Genomic DNA, 17,048 nt, shown 5'->3' with positions numbered 1-17,048 from the left:
AGCGCAGTATTGGGGTGGGAGTTACCCAATTTTCCAGGTGTTGTGTGTCTCAGTTCCCCTGGCTAGGAAAACGGATCCCCTTCCCCCTTGCGCTTCCAGGTGAGGCGATGCCTCGCCCTGCTTCAGCTCTCGCTGGTCAGGCTGCAGCAGCTGACCAGCACCGATTGTCCGGCACTCCCTAGTGAGATGACCCCAGTACCTCAGTTGAAAATGCAGAAATCACCGGTCTTCTGTGTCGCTCGCACTGGGAGTTGGAGACTGGAGCTGTTCCTATTCGGCCATCTTGCTCCGCCCCTCCCCAAAAACCTTAAACATGGCAAAACAACAACAACAACAAAAACAAAATCCAAAGACAAAAGAAAAACTGGTCAAAACATTGCAATTTGTAAACAAACGCTGATCTCCTCGGTCCCTAATAGCTCCCAGAAATCAAGATTTTTAAAACCTATAGTAATAGGAATGGGGAAAGGACATGACACAAAAGTTCACAAATGGCCCTTAAAGGTATGACAATATTCTGTTTTACTCATGATAAGAAATCAGGCTGGGCATTGTGGCTCACCCCTGTAATCCCAGCACTTGGGGAGGCCGAGTTGGGTGGATCATTTGAGGCCGGGAGTTCAAGACCAGACAGGCCAACGTGGTGAAACCCCATCTCTACTAAAAGTATAAAAATTAGCTGGGCGTGGTGGTGCACATACAAGGACTGTAATCTCAGCTACTGGGGAGGCTGAGGCATGAGAATCATTTGAACCTGGGAGGTGGAGTTTGCAGTGAGCCAAGACAGTGCCACTGCACTCCAGCCTGGACAACATAGGGAGACCCTGTCCCCCCCCCGCAAAATCAAATATTAAAACCACACTAAGAAAACACTTGTCATCTGTTGGATTGGCAAAATCCAGAAGTGTGATACACACTCCCTTGGCAAGGCTGTGTAGGAACAGGTACCCTCACACATTTACTGGTGGGAGAATAAAATGCTGCAACATTCCAGGAAGAGAGACTGGCAATAGCTATCAACATTACAGATGCATTTACCCTTTAATTCCCCAACATCATGTCTCAGTATCTAGCCATTAGTTACACCTGTACACATAAAAAATAGCACATGAAAAAGGATGCTTCTGGCAGCATTGTTTGCAATAAAGGAGACTGAAAACTACTCAAGAGTCCAACAACTAGGAGACTGGTTGCATAAACTCTAACACATTCGTGTACTGGAATGATCTAAAGCTGTCAAAAAGAGCGAGAAGGATCTCACATATGGACATGGAGAAAGCTCTACGATACATTAAGTGAAAAGAAAAGCAAGGTGTAGAACAGAAAAACTACCTTTTGTATAAGAAAGAGAAATATAAGAATATTTATTCATATGTGTATAACAAAATAGTGTAAAGATAAACAGAAACTCAAATAATAATGTAGAATGGGCAACGGAGGAATTTGGTGGATAGAACAGAGAAGGGCAAAATGTCCCAGTGTACCTTCTTAGACAGATTTTTATTTTTATTATTTTTTTTTAGACAGAGTCTTGCTTTGTTGCCCAGGTTAGAGTGCAGTGGCATGATTTCAGCTCACTGCAACCTCCACTTCCCACATTCAAACGACTCTCCTGTCTCAGTCCCCCAAATAGCTTAGACTACAGGTGCACACCACCACAGCCAGCTAATTTTTGTATTTTTAGTAGAGATGGGGTTTCATTATGTTGGCCAGGCTGGTCTTGAACTCCTGACCTTAAGTGATCCTCCTGCCTTGGCCTCCCAAAGTGCTGGGATTACAGGCATGAGAGTTTTGATTTTTACAGAGTCTTGCTCTGTTACCCAGGCTGGAGTACAGTGGTACCATCTCAGCCCACTGCAACCTCCACTTCCTGGGTTCATGTGATTCTCTTGCTTCAGCCTACTGTGTAGCTGGGATTACAGGTGTGTGCCACCATGCCACCATGCCCAGCTAATTTTTGTATTTTTAGTAGTAGAGACAGGGTTTTCCCATGTTATTCAGGCTGGTCTCCAACTCCTGACCTCAGGTGATCTGTCCACCTTGGCCTCCTAAAATGCTGGGATTACAGGCGTGAGCCACTGTACCTGGCCAGTTTTGAGTTTTGAGCCACGTTCAAAAAAAGTTTTTGAAGGGAAAATAAACTCAAGATATGGGAAATTTTCTAAGACTGTTGTTATTTAGTAAAATAACACATAGCTTCTGTCTTGCTAGTTGTGGTCCTATGGGGTGGTCACATGTGGGAGAGACTCTCATCTGTCCAGGAAGAGGGAGCAGAGTACAGGGCGTCGGTGCTCACAGAGGCGGCAGCCAGGCCCTAAGCCATCCAGAGCCCTAAGCCATCCAGAACAGTCAGGCATTAGCATAGTTTATCTTGGCCCCACGCATGGCCTGATTCCACTCATTGTCTTGGCTCCCTGTGGTAGCTATCAGGTCATGGGACCGCCTTGGGAAAAAAGAAAGTAATGGGCTATCCAGGCAGGTTCCACTCCCTGTAATCTGTCCCTGAGGAAGGTCCCGAGAAACATTAGCAAAGCTTTTCTATAATTACTTTTTCTGTCTCAGGAAGACTGTTTCATTGCACCTAATCTAAATTTAGGTTTCCTAATTCCATTCCATTCCTCATGGAAACAGTTTGGACAATCCAAATAATGACCACCTTCACTGATGCTTTAAGGAGGTGAAATTCATACATGATTCTCCTCACCAGAGCTTAAGCTAGCTAAGGATGAACAGCCTCAAGTGTTTCCCCCGGTAGTCCTGGGGAAACTGGACCTGTGGGCTTGTTCACACTGTTGCTCAAGCATCCTGATCTTTTGGGGCAATGAGACAAAAAATAAATAAAAATAAAAAATAAAATAAAATAAAATCACTACAGCTTTGCCTCTAGTATGCTTTAAAAGACCATATTCTCCACAATTCACAGAAGTGGAGGACAGCATTAATGTTGACAAAAAGTACAGGTAACTGTCCCAGGGCCCCAACAGATCTCCCTAGGGCCAGGTAAAAGTGCTATCTGCCTTAACTCAAACTGTGCAGTGGGGAGATCAAAGACTTTGAAGGACAGTCACCCCACATTCTCTACTCTCAGGAATACGCAGCAAACAGTAATGAAAATATATGCCTAACCCAGGTGTATAAGGTCCCTCTGCCTTCCAGCTTGTATATCCTCTAACTCCTTGCTACTGAAAGCATGGTCTAAACATAGACCCGAGGATCAGCCTCACCATGGAGCTTGCTAAAAATGCAGAGTGTCAGGCCCTACCTGTGCTGAACCAGAATCTGCATTTTAACAAAATCCCCAGGTGACTCACAATCACATTCAAGTTCACAGAGAGCTGCTCTGACCTGCAGGTGCAGGCAGAACGTTATCTCATTCTGGTCTGTGCTCTTCCTTTTACCTGCCCCTTCTCTCATGATTGAGGCATCTTCCAAGTACAGAGTCTTAGTCCATCCTATAGGTGCATGGGAACGACGGAAGCAAAGGGGTGGGAAGAATCTCCCTCTTCTGGCCATCCTCTCCTCTCCGTGTCCACAAAGCAAAACCACCAGTTAGCAGTTCAAAGCAAGTATTTCTATTTTGGAAACTAGGGACACATTTAGGAGAGGGTAAGTTAAAGCTTTCACCCATTTGAACTCTACCCATCTCAAGATTCCTCTTCTACAATTCCATCCACCTCCTAGGCATGGGGGCGACCTCCCTCCCCCCACTCAAAAAGAGCTCTGACGTCTCACTCTTCCTACCATCCTCCCTTCACCCTTGCAATGAGGCAAGTCTGTGAATTTCTTTCTAAAGTTCTAGGTTTCAGTTAGGCAGGGAGTGGTGCTGGTGACTCTAGGGTCCCTTGTTGGTGGTGGAGATGGCACTTCCTGATCTGATTTGTTGCTCCACTTTCGCACCAATGTGAGGTGCAGATGGATGAGTTCCTCTAATTGGGGGACTTAGGAAAATAGTTTCTCATGGACAGGCAGTTCAGTGTAGTGGATAGAGCAAAGTATGCAGCCAGAATCCTTGAATTCAAATCCCAAATCGACCTACAACAGCACCAGGTAGGCACTGGATAAGTTTGTACCTGCTATCCTTATATAGGTGCAAATAATGTCTGGAAATATTTCAGAATGCTGCAGGCTTGTGAATTGAAAAAGCAATTTGAAGTGATTATCTGAGAGCTTCATACAGGCTCACTGAAGGGAAAAGTAACATTTATGCTTAAAAGCCCCAAGACCATTTGCAACAGGTAGAGAGAGGGATCAATGTTTCTTGTTGCTTCTTCCTCAACCTCGATCTCCTGAGTTCTCAGGTAGGCTTATCACTCCCAGTTTGAATTACTTATGGACATTATCTCCCATTGCTTCAATTCTGCTGTTTTACTTGACTATTCCAGTGCTCTTTTCCTATTGCAGAAGTTTGTCTAGTGGGCACCTTTACTAACCTCCTTCTTAAAAATGGTGTTGGAATACAGAAGTTAACATAAAATAATTCCCACATAATTGTATAACTATAAGGAATAGAACTCAGGAATCAGAGGAGCTATATACAGATAGACAGGGAATTTCTCTTTTTAAAGGTACACTAATTGTAATAAGATCTTTTTTTTATTCAAGGAGTACTTAGAATAGATTTCAGCAAATTTGGATCTTTGAGAACAATATTCCTCAAGTTACTAGGTCTTCTGTGTGGTGAGTCAGCCCAGGGGTGACATCCTGCACTGTGTATCTGCTGGCATGGCTTTGGGAATCATTGCCAGGCTGGTTAACTTAGTTTAGGTATTAAGAAGATAGGAATTCTATTTTGACTTGTGCCAAAGCATACAAAAAAGAAAAGAAAAAAAAAGAAAAAAAGAAGGCATTTGTTTGTTTGTTTGTTTTAACAGAGCCTTGCTTTGTCACCCAGGCTGCTGGAATGCAGTGGCACTATCTCTGCTCACTGCAACCTCCACCTCCTGGGTTCAAGCGATTCTCCTGCCTCAACCTCCTGAGTAGCTGAGATTACAGGCATGCATCACCATACCTGGCTAATTTTTGTATTTTTAGCAGAGACAGGGTTTCACCATGTTGGCCAGGCTGGCCTCGAAGTCCTGGCCTCAAGTGATCCGCCTGCCTTAACCTCCCAAATAGCTATTATTACAGGCATGAGCCACCATGCCCAGCTGGAAGGAGATCTTTACTGTCACATCAGTTGCAATTTGTGTGTGGGTTTAGAGCATTTCTAGATTTTCTATGAAATTTGGAAAGTTAATTTTACTTTCTTTAAAATGGTAGAGATGTCCAATAAAGTGAATCTACAGAAGTAGAGAAAAGGACTGTTTGCACAATATAACTATAAAAATTCCAATTTGAAGAAACCAAAAGATCATCTACTACAACAATTCATAAAATGTTGGCATCCCTTCAGTGGTATCCTTGTTAGAGATTGCTTTATCATATAGTGGGGAAATGTATAGCTGTAGGAACCAAATAGACCAAGGTTTAAATATCAGTCCCATCACTTCCTGGCTATTTTACCTAGGTCAAATTAATTTCCATTAGCCTCAGTTTTCTTGTCAGTGAAATGGTGCATAAAAGCTACCCTGTATGTAGTTGGTAAAAATTAAATGAGATTACTCTCATGTACAATATATATATATGTACACACACACACACCTATGAAATGGTGCATAAAAGCTACCCTGTATGTAGTTGGTAAAAATTAAATGAGATTACCCTCATGTACAATATATATATATGTACACACACACACACCTATGTATGCTATAAAAAAATGTCATACATGCTGGGCACAGTGGTCATGCCTGTAATCCTACCTACTACTTTGGGAGGCTGAGGCAGGAGGATCACTTGAGACCAGGAGTTCAAGGCCAGCCTGGGCAATATGGTAAGACACTGTCTCTACAAAAAATTTAAAATTTAACCAGGCATGGTGGCCCCTGCTATGATGTCAGTTACTCGGGGGCTGTGGCAAGAGGATCCCTTGAGCTGAAGAGGTTGAGGTTGCAATGAGCTATGATTGCACCATTGCACTCCAGCCTAGGTAACAAAGCGAGACCCTGTCTCAACAAAAAAAACAACAAAAAACAAAAAACAAATCATACAAAGCACTTAATAAAACTTAAAAGCAAAACCATACAAAACTCTCAGTTCTGTGAGCTTTTTCACTTGTCTACCTACGTTGAAGTGTGGTCCTTAGGAATAGAATTACATATTTAAAGCACCTATCACATGGTAGAGACTCATTAAGTTAGAAGGGCCATTATTATTTCTTCCAGATTATCGTTCTACATCATTCATTCATTCATCAAATATTTGGGAGGAATTGACTGTGTGCCAGTGGTTTGAGGGAACTCAAAGAATGAGACACTTGTGTTCCTTGTTCAAGTCTGGAGGTGATTGGCTTGAGGTGGTTTGAGTGTGACAGGCAGAGAGAGGCAGAAGTTTGGGGCTAAGTGACAGGTAGGTGTTGGTGGCATTGACTAATCTAGGGCAGGTTGGAGGAAAATAAGATTTTGGGGCAGAAGATGATGAAGAACAAATCAAGGATTCTATTTTTCCTATGTTACGTTCAAGATGCTCATGAGACATTCAAGAGGAAGGTCATGGAGGTAGCTGAATATATAAGGCAAGAGAGATTTGACTGGAGAAAACAATGGGTTCATTATGACATATACATGGCATTTAAAAAAACAGAGCTTGATGAGGTGCTGAAGAAAAAGTGTGTAAAAGAGAAGAGAGGCTCAAACTGAAATCTGAGGAGCCTCAGCATTCAGAACTCAACTGGGCGCTGTGGCTCAAGCCTGCAATCCCAGCACTTTGGGAGGATGAGGCAGGCAGAACACCTGAGGTTAGAAGTTTGAGGCCAACATGGCCAAACTTCGTCTCTACTGAAAATATAAAAATTAGCTGTGTGTGGTGGTGAGTGCCTGTAATCCCAGCTACTCAGGAGGCTGAGGCAGAAGAGTCTATTGAACCTGGAAGGCGAAGGTTGCAGTGAGCTGAGATCACACCACTGCCCTCCAGCCTGGGCAACAGAGCAAGACTCCATATCAGAAAAAAAAAAAAAGAAAGAAAGAAAAAGAAAATAACTCAATGGAGCACAAGCAGCTGAGTAATGCCCCAGGAAGCCGGCGTCATTGTTGGACAGCTCAGATGTTCAGGATGTTTCATTTTGAACCTACCTCATTGGAATTTCAAAATATTAGCCTCTTTGGAGCAATACGGAGCAAGTCTGTTCCTTCAAGTAGATGAAAAGTTCCCTGCATGCCTTCCATTGGACTTCTCCCCTTTAGCTTAAAAATAGCCACAGTCCTGAAACATGTCTCAGAAGCAGATGTCACCCAAACCCTACTCTTCCAACTCAGCCAGCCAGCCACATGCACGACCCCAAAGCAAAGAAGAGGGTAAGTACAAGGAAAACAGATGAATCACTTTGAAAACCTATGGCTGTTGTCTGAATGAAGCATGACTGTGGCTAAAACAAATAGAGCAGTTGTATAAAGCAAGGCTATTGTCTTTCAGGGAAACCGTAAGACAAAGACTGCACATGTTGTAGTCAGTCGTGCTTCAAGCAGCATCTTTAAAATTATGGAGTAGGAAGGTATGTGCTGGTGATGTCAAAGCAACTGCAAACCAGCTGAATTCAACTAGAATTTAGTCAGATGTTCGTGTTTCCTCCTGGAGTTCATTACTCCAGGTAATTCATTTGTCTTTGCTCAATTTTTGTTTTTTGTTTTTTTTTTTAAAGACAACGTTTCGGGCCAGGCGTGATGGCTCAAACCTGTAATCCCAGCACTTTGGGAGGCCAAGGCAGGCAGATCACTTGAGGTGGGGAGTTTCAGACCAGCCCGGCCAACATGGTGAAACCCCATCTCTACTAAAAATACAAAAATTAGCTGGACATGGTGGTGAGCACCTGTAATCCCAGTTATTTGGGAGGCTAAGGCAGGAGAATCCCTTGAATCCAGGAGGCAGAGATTGCAGTGAGCCAAGATTGTGCCACTTCACTCCAGTCTGGGTGTCAGAGTGAGAATTCATCTTAAAAAAAAAAAAAGAAAGAAAGAAAAGAAAAAGACAGGGTCTCACCCTGTCACCCAGGCTGCAGTGCAATAGCTTCTTTTGTTTTTAGACGGAGTTTCGCTCTTGTCACTTAGGCTGGAGTGCAATGGCGTGATCTTGGCTCACTGCAACCTCTGACTCTCGGGTTCAAGCAGTTCTACTGCCTCAGCCTCCCAAGTAGCTTGGATTACAGGTGCTCACCACCATGCCCAGCTAATTTTTGTAGGGATGGAGTTTAATCATTTTGGCCAGGCTGGTCTCTAACACCTGACCTCAGGTGATCCACCTGCCTCAGCCTCCCAAAGTGCTGGGATTATAGGCATGAGCCACTGCTCCCGGCCTAGTGCAGTGGCTTGATCATAGCTCACTGAAGCCTAGACCTCCTAGGCTCAAGCAATCTTCCCACCTCAGTCTCCTGAGTAGCTGGGACTCCAGGTGCATGCCACCACATCCAGCTCAGTTTGCTTTTGATTTCCATTTCACAACTCTGATATAGTGCGTTTGTTACTCAGCTATGTAACTTTATATTTGAATAATCATTAATTGACTTTGACATCATCCCAAGCTTTGCCCTCCACTCTCAATTTAGGATCCAGTATTTACCTACTACTTCAGTGCTTACCCAGGTTTTGGTCCTGCTGTATCCTGACATATCTAGGGAAAGCACATGCAAAAACCAATATTGTAGGTAAACACGCCAACCATTAACCAAAGGTCATATTTTACAGATGTGCCCTGTGTGGAACTGGGTGCATTCATTTTTCAGACACCTCTGTATATATAATAGTGTTGGTACCTAGTAATTTCCTGAGCAAGAGACTGCTGATAATCAAGGTGTTTGGACCATTCCTGCCTGACAGGACTGTGAGATATGGTCTCCACATCTAGGTACTAAGTATCTGACGAGATAGATTGTTGAGGTAGTTCTACTTAGGATACTATGATGCAGGTCTGGAATTTACTTCTCTTTGTGATGTTAACCATCACCCAACCACAGGACCATTGGTGTCAGTCTTTCCACCATTCTAAGGTTCACTCTCTCATTAGCATCTCATCCTAAGGACACCTTCTACCTCCTTGTCCTCTAAACAATGCTTTTCAAACCCTGGCCCACAGACCAGTGGCTACATCAGAATAATGAGGAAGGGCTTTTGGAATACTATGCAGCCATGTCCCTTTGCAGGGACGTGAATGAAGCTGGAAACCCTCATTCTCAGCAAACTAACGCAAGGACAGAAAACCAAACACCACATGTTCTCACTCATAAGTGGGAGCTGAACAAGGAGAACACATGGACACGGGGTGGGAGCATCACACACCGAAGCCTGTCTGCAGGTGGGGGACTGGGGGAGGGATAGCATTAGGAGAAATGCCTAATGTAGATGACGGGGTTGATGGGTGCAGCAAACCACCATGGCACATGTATACCTATGTAACAAACCTGCACGTTCTGCACATGTACCCCAGAACTTAAAGAATTAAAGTATAATACATATATCATATATATGTATGATATGAATATTATATTCTTCAGGAGATTTTGATTCAATAGGCCTCAGGTGAGGCTAAAACACTACCTTTTCTAGTGTTCCTTGTATGATTCTGATGAGTAACCAGGTTGGGAATCACACTTACAGAAAGTCCAAGTCAGGAACAGGAGGTTATGACTTCCTGGGCCACATCTTCTCTCTGGTCTCACTCTATCTGGTTAGCTTCATCCAGTAAGCCCTTTGGTCAGTTTGTTCCCATTCTGACCATTATGATTCCTCATAATGGTTCTGTTCTAATTCTCCTGGCTTAATCTTATTGGTCATTCCAGATGCTCTGATCCTAATAGTCCTTTTGATACTCTGTTCTAGTTTACTAAGAAGAGTCACCAATTTTGTTTCTGTGGTTTGGTATGAAATAAGGTGGCAAAGAGAGCTCTCTCCAAATATCCATGCACTCCTGACATTTTTCAGCAGCCCACATTACTAGTTCTGGACCAAGGATTGGGAGCAGAAGAGACACGTGTCATCTCTGAGTTGAGGCTGTTAAGAGCTGGTGTGACTTTCCATTCTTCTCTTCCCCTCTAGCAGCGACCTGAGAAGCTACATATTGACTTGGCGCTACCACGGGTGTAGGAGCCTGCATTGCTGAATCACAGGATGAAGGCGAATCCCTGCCAGCCTCCATCCGTCTCCAGGTGAATAATAAATAAGCTTTTTTTGCTGAGTCACAGAAATTTCAGGGTTGATTCGTTACCACAGCATGGGCTACCCTGTCCAGGACCAAACGAAACAGTGATTTCTGGGTAAAATGCTGCCAGGATAACTAAGCCGACGCATCACGACCCAATTTCCTAATTTCTTGTTCTCTTTCCTTTCCAAATAGCACATAGTAGACACCCATTGGATACCACAAAGACAAAACAATGCTAGTTACAAGGGATGAAACAGCTCATTAGTGAAAGAAAAAGTAGCTCCCACTTAAACTGTGATTGACCCTCCAGGAAAGTCATTTTCAATCATATTTAAATCCTTTAACATTTCCCTTACCTCTTGTTCATTCTATACCAAAGGTGGCAGACTCTGATGTGAGAGTAAAATGTTGGAGTAGGTAGATCTAAAACAATGGGTAATGTGGGACTTTGCACTTAAGAACAGAGCAAATAGAAAAGGGCTTGGCCGTCTCAAGACATTCAAATCAATAAAAGTAATAGCTCTGGGTAATTAAGAGACTGCAGCCCCGATCAGCCTGCCACCAGAAGCTATGACCTGAAGCTAGACGTACCACTAGAAATCCATCAGGTCTAAAAATCATTTTTAAATTTTAGTATATGCATGTCAAAATACTATGTAGCCACTCAAAGATTTGAAGCATGCTGGATGCAGTAGCTCATGCCTATAATCCCAGCACTTGGAAAAGCTGAGCTGGGGGGATTTCTTTTTTTTTTTTTTTTTTTTGAGATGGAGTCTCATTCCATTACCTAGGCTGGAGTGCAATGGCACAATCTCAACTCACTGCAGGCTTCACCTCCCCAGTTCAAGCGATTCTCCTACCTCAGCCTCCCAAGTAGCTGGGATTACAGGTGCATGTCACCATGCCCAGCTAATTTTTGTATTTTTAGTAGAGACGGGGTTTTACCATGTTGGCCAGGCTGGTCTCGAACTCCTTGCCTTAGGTGATCCATCCCCCTCGGCCTCCCAGAGTGCTGGGATTACAGGCTTGAGCCACCACGTCTGGCCTGCCTTCCTGCTTAATACCCACAGAATGAGCACTCTCCAGAGGAGTCAACAATGCCTGTTTGGTGGGGAGTATTTCTTAAGCCAAGAGTTCAAGACCAGCCCTGGCAACATAGCGAAACTCCATCTCTACCAAAAATTTAAAAAGTTAGCTGGGCATGGTGATGCACGCTTTTAGTCTTAGCTACTTAGGTGGCTGAGGTGGCAGGATCTTTTGAGCCTGGGAGGTTGGGGGCAGTAAGCCATGATCTCAACATTTCACTCCAGTCTAGGCAGTAGAGTGTGATCCTGTCTCCAAAATAAATTAATAATAAATAATAAATAAAAATATGATATAGAAGAATAGTAACTGGGAAGAAAAATTGCTTATATGTATGTGTTTTTTAAATTAAAAAACATTATAATATGTAATTTATTAAAATGAAATGTGCAGAAAAAAAGACTAGAAGTAGGGTTCATGTACCTAACAATTAACGGTGGATGTCTCTAGGTTGCAGGCTTTTCCCACTCTCCTAAAATAAACATGTAGTGTTTTGTAGTCATCAGGAAAGAAATGTTATCTTAAAAATTTGTGTCTTGGAATAAAGGGCAAATATATCACTACGTTAACTACAAAAAATTACTGATTTTTAAATTCTAACTATATAACATGTACTATGATATCTTGTGTGTTTGGTGTGCTTTAAATCAGTGGTTGTACTAAATTACAGAGAAACTAACCTGGAACTGCCATTCATCTACAAGTTCTAGTTAGGTTAAAACGTATATCTATTATCTTTTACATATTTTAGAAGAAAATTTTGCTCATTTTAGTGATTATCATAATTATATGGCAAAAGAGAACAAGCCACATCTTAAAAACATAACAGCACGGCGGCAAGTGGTAACAGACAATGGAAAATATCCTGTAATTACAGCTGCCAAAAGAATGCAAATAATTAAGAAAATTTTTTGTTCTCCAAGTTTTTGTTCCACTGTTTATTCATTGGAATGACTTGGATTTGGTGAGTTCCCAACAGACTTGAAACTGGTTCATTAAGCTCTAATCGGATTAGGACTTTTTGTTTCTTTGTTCTCTGTGTCCTCAGGTGGCAATTTTGGCAGAACATCATAAATTTTTGCCCTGCATCTAGGTACAGTAACATAACTTTGCCTATGTATTACATAACAAGAATATGATTCTCAGGCATCAATCCTAAAAAGGCAACTCTAGTTAATCAAGTCTACTTCTGTCCAAATAATCTTCAACATATGAATTTTACTTGTAATACACATGTGTATCACTGCACTAGATACACATTTATGTATGGATAGCCAGGCATATATATTCTCCCAGAGCAATTCCCAGATGAACATTTTACTTTTTAAAACTGTTTTAAAAAACTTTTTGAAAAGTTTTCCTAAATCTTATTTCTCTGAATAAAGGTTGACTTCATGTATTTGAATCAGGTGGCAAGATGGGTGAAAAACATGGTAAGGAAGGTTATTTGTCAGAAAAAGAAACAGAAATATAAGACCAGTTGGATAAGAAGAATTACAAGACCATCAGGAGAAGGCTTTAAATTAAATATGAAATACAGCAAGGGCCCAGTAAAATCTTCAGTACTGAAGAGCTACTATAAGTCATCTTGCCATGCCAGGGGGCAGAAAGATTGTTGGGAGGAAATGGCCACTAGATGCTATCTAAAGTTACTGCTGGATTATCCTGGAGGCACAGATAAATAAATAAACATACATCAGAAAATTTTCACTTTAATAAATTCACCCAGACTTTTATAGTCAATAAATCGTCTGAAAAGCCATTCTGCTATCAGCATACTTATGAACTTTATGTTAGTTCAAAAAATAAAATGGTATTTGTATTTATGTACGGAGGAGTTCAGGGACTCTAAAAGTCTTATTCTGGTCTTGACAACAATTCAGGTGAATAGGGAATGAAAATGAAGACACAGGTCAGGGCAGGTCCTGGATGAGACTTCAGAAAGTTTTGGATGAGACAAAGGTCCTGATACAGATGGGTAGGCTTAAGGTTCTGGGCAGCTCTGGAATGGTGGCTGTGTGCACTCTAGCAGGGTAGAAGTAGTGATCTTCACACACCTTCCTGACAGCATGACAGATGATGATCTGGATATGCAGTCCTCAGCTCTTGGAGCAGCAGGTACTTTAGGGGAGACCTATGCTTCCTGCAGGAGGCATTTGAATAGCCATCAGTTTTGTAACATTTACATTGTTGAAGGTGTTTGGTTCCTCACACACTTGAGTATTGAAAATGTGAGTATGTGAAATGTATGGAGTATAGAAAATGTATTGAGTATAGAAAATGTGTTGAGTAGAGTCTAGAAAATGTACTGAGTATAGAATATGTATTGAGTATAGAAAATGTATTCAAAGTATAGAAAATGTAGTATAGAAAATATATTGAGTATAGAAAATGTATTGAGTATAGAAAATGCATTGAGTATAGAAAATATATTGAGAGCATAGAAATGTATTAAGTATAAGTGTATACAAAATGTGTTTAGTGGAGTATAGAAAATGTAATGAGTATAGAGTATAGAAAATGTATTTAGTAGAGTATAGAAAAGAGTATAGAAAATGTATTGAGTAGAGTATAGAAAATGTATTGAGTAAAGTATAGAAAAATGTATTGAGATAAGCCAAGGCCGGGCTCAGTGGTTTTCCCTTGTAATCCCAGCACTTTGGGAGGCCAAGATGGGAGCCTCACTTGAGGCCTGGAGTTTGAGACCAGCCTGGGTAACATAGTGAGGCCCTGACTCTAAAAAATTTTTTAAATTTGCCGTGCATGGTGGCATGCACCTATGGTCCCACTACTCAGGAGGCTGAGGCAGGAGGATTGCTTGAGCCCAGGAGTTCGAGGCTGCAGTGAGTCATGATCACACCACTTTACTCCAACCTGGGTGACAGAGTGAGACCCTGTGAAAATAAGAAAGGAAATAAAAAGAAGGAAGGAAGGAAGGAAGGAAAGAAGGAAGGAAGGAAGGACGGAAGGAAGGAAGGAAGGAAGGAAAGAAGGAAAGAAGGAAGGAAGGAAGGAAGGAAGGAAGGAAAAGAAGGAAGGAGGGGAAGGAGGGAGGGGGGAAGGAAGGGAGGGAAGGAAGAGAGAGAGAAAGAAGGAAAGAGAGGGAGAGAGAAAGAAAGGGAAAGAGGAGAAAGAGGGAGGAAGAGAGAGAGAAAAAGAAGAAGGAAGGAAGGAGAGAAAGCAAGCAAGAAAGCAAGCAAGCACGAAAGAAAGCAAGCAAGAAAGAAAGCAAGCAAACAAGCAAGAAAGAAAAGCAAGAAAGAAAGAAAGAAAAAGAAAATGTATGTCAGACTAGTTGTCAACCTATGAGTGACAGGCGGCATCATACAACAAAAATAGACATGATGACAGAATCTCAAGTTTGATCTAGAGCAGATCGTCTCAAGTTCTGCAACAGCATCAAAATCAACTGTCCTCAACTGAAAAGATCCAGTACATCCTATTTTAAAATGTACAGAAATGCACCTGTGTTCCTCATCACTGTACCATGACTCCAGTTTCCAAGTTTGCAATGCAGTGAAAAAAAAAAAAAAACCCAAATCCTTCTCTATCTTAAGCTTCAAACCACTGCAGACTTGAAGCAGAGATAAAAGAAATCCTTTTAACCTCTATTTTTTACTTTTTGGTGCTTAACAGGCAATCCTAACATTAACAAGTTTAGTTCCGTGAAACACCTTCTGGGCCAAAAGATAAGACTTCCTTCCCCAACAAATCACATTTTCTCAAATATTTTTCAAAGCTGAGGTGTAAGCCTTTTAATAGAATTATGTAAATTTTGCCCCAACTCTAAATGTTTTAGGAACTAAATAACCACTTTGAAGAATCACAGTTTTGCAGTGTCCACATTGGAAAAGAAATGCTAGGAACTGCAGGCAATGAAAGGGACAGCGGTGGCACCCCACAAGTGGGAATTTATTTTTCTTTAACGTTACTCTGCACAAACCTAAAGCAACCTCTGCTACTGAAAGGTCAGTTTTGACTCTCTGGGATGAAAATGCTGACCAGTCGTTAGGGGATTATCTGCTTGGCAGAGTAGAAGAAGTCCAGCTCAAATGCACCTCATTCCTGATTTGAACTGCCTGAAGGACTAAAAGCATCTCACGCACAAGTCAGGGCAATGAACAGTGAGGCTAGAGAGTTGTATGACTCCTAAAATTGAGATGCCAAAGGACATCTGAAAAAGGGCTATGGCTCGTTGTGAAGAAATATTATATTTCCTAGTTGGTTTTTTAAAAATAATGGAAGCCTTTTTCTTATAAATGGTACTTAGGAAAAGATTATTATGAACAATGTCTTCCAGTCTCACACATGCTTAGCACTGCAGACTGGGTAAGATACCCTGTTTAATGGAAGATTAGTATAGTCATATACATAAGCTATAACATGGAAAAGCACACAAACTGTTCTGATTCTGCAACTCTTGGGCCTTCTGCATGTGGGTAAAGAAAAGCACTTATGTGGAACTTCCAGAAGCACCGTCTTATCACTAAGGGCACTCTTTAGGACTAAAAGGCTAATAAAAAAGTGGGTTTTTTTTTTTTTTTGGACTTAGGTAAGGTAGAAACAAGAACACATTTTCTTGCTGCAAACTCATAGGCCCTGCGGCATGGCTTTAAAACAGTTAGGAGCGTCCCTGCTCCCTCTGCGGGCTGGTTCTTTTCTCAGCTGTTCCCTTGTCGGGGAAATGGCCTCTTCTCCCTAAAACAGTGCTTGAAGGTGGCATGTTTGGCAAAGCAGGCTGAGGACAAAGGAAGAGCACAAAAGAAGGAGTGCAGCATATGGGAACCCTTGCCAAGTTATTACTTTCATTCCAGTTTAGCTTTTCAAGGGTCACTAGCTAAGGCTGACATTTGTTGCAGTCATGTTATTTCCTAAGAATGAGGCCTCAGCTGAAAATCCAACCCCAATCAACTTTCAAAAATGCACTGATATATTTTAAAACACATACAATGATGACAAAACCCCCAAATTCCAGCCTGTCCTCTCTCTTCGTATCATGCCTATCTGCCTTGGCACTGTCCAGACTGCATGCCCTTAGAAGCAGCTCCTTGCCTGCAGCTGTGAGGTGTCTTGTTTGCCATCGACCACCTATGCTATGTGCACACTCAGCTGGCATTTCTGCCAAGAAGCTAAAGTCAGGAACACCGGCAATTTCAAATATGTAATCAGGTTTCAAAATAAAGTCCTTGTGCTTCTGGTATATGGGAGTATTCCCAGAAAGAGTGGGGGTTCTGCTGTCACTCTTCTAGCTGCTGTGTAATTTTTGTTTTGCAAGGCGCTTGATATGTATCTGGCTTTAAAACTGACATTGCCAGGCATCAGAAGTTGAGAAGTTTTGTCCTTGATTTATTTGTTCTTGTTTGTGTTCAATTACGATTAGAAGTCACCTCTACACAGCTGCTCTACAATTTGTACTGCATTTGCTTCTGGGATTTCTAAATGCACTGTTCAATGGAATAACATTAACATTATGAAAATGAAATCCTTTTTTATAGTGCAGTGGATAGTGTTTTATTAAAAACGGCTAACAGCTGTAATTTGCAGGTAGTTAACTCATGTGAAGTTTAACTTTGGCATGTATTTTTCCCTAGGGAAATATTTTATATAAGCAGAAACACAAATGTGAAAAAGTAAATGAAACCCAAAACACACCTACCAAAGTAATTCTGATCACAATAGCAACATCTCTGCTGCTGATATGTTTCTGGAAAGAAAAAAAAAAGGGGGGGGCTTCCCCT

At 41.8% G+C, this 17,048-nt stretch overlaps 2 long non-coding RNA genes across 2 annotated transcripts in view; one reads left to right on the top strand and one right to left on the bottom strand.

Moving 5' to 3' along the window:
• LOC108531847 (uncharacterized) overlaps nucleotides 1-9,772 on the bottom strand; it is a 30,551-nt gene extending 20,779 nt beyond the window's left edge. Inside the window, exon 1 of the long non-coding RNA XR_001886299.1 lies at nucleotides 9,682-9,772. This is a non-coding gene — a long non-coding RNA (uncharacterized LOC108531847). The remainder of the gene's footprint in view (nucleotides 1-9,681) is intronic.
• Nucleotides 9,773-9,860: 88 nt separating this feature from the next.
• The window catches only part of LOC108531849 (uncharacterized), a 45,936-nt gene continuing 38,748 nt past the window's right edge, over nucleotides 9,861-17,048 (top strand). Inside the window, exon 1 of the long non-coding RNA XR_001886300.1 lies at nucleotides 9,861-10,231. This is a non-coding gene — a long non-coding RNA (uncharacterized LOC108531849). The remainder of the gene's footprint in view (nucleotides 10,232-17,048) is intronic.

This window comes from Rhinopithecus bieti, unplaced genomic scaffold, assembly GCF_001698545.2.
Source record: "Rhinopithecus bieti isolate Rb0 unplaced genomic scaffold, ASM169854v2 scaffold_9615, whole genome shotgun sequence".
NCBI lineage: Eukaryota > Metazoa > Chordata > Mammalia > Primates > Cercopithecidae > Rhinopithecus > Rhinopithecus bieti.
Note: the sequence above shows the minus strand (reverse complement) of the source record. Positions and strands in the feature narration are given on the sequence as shown.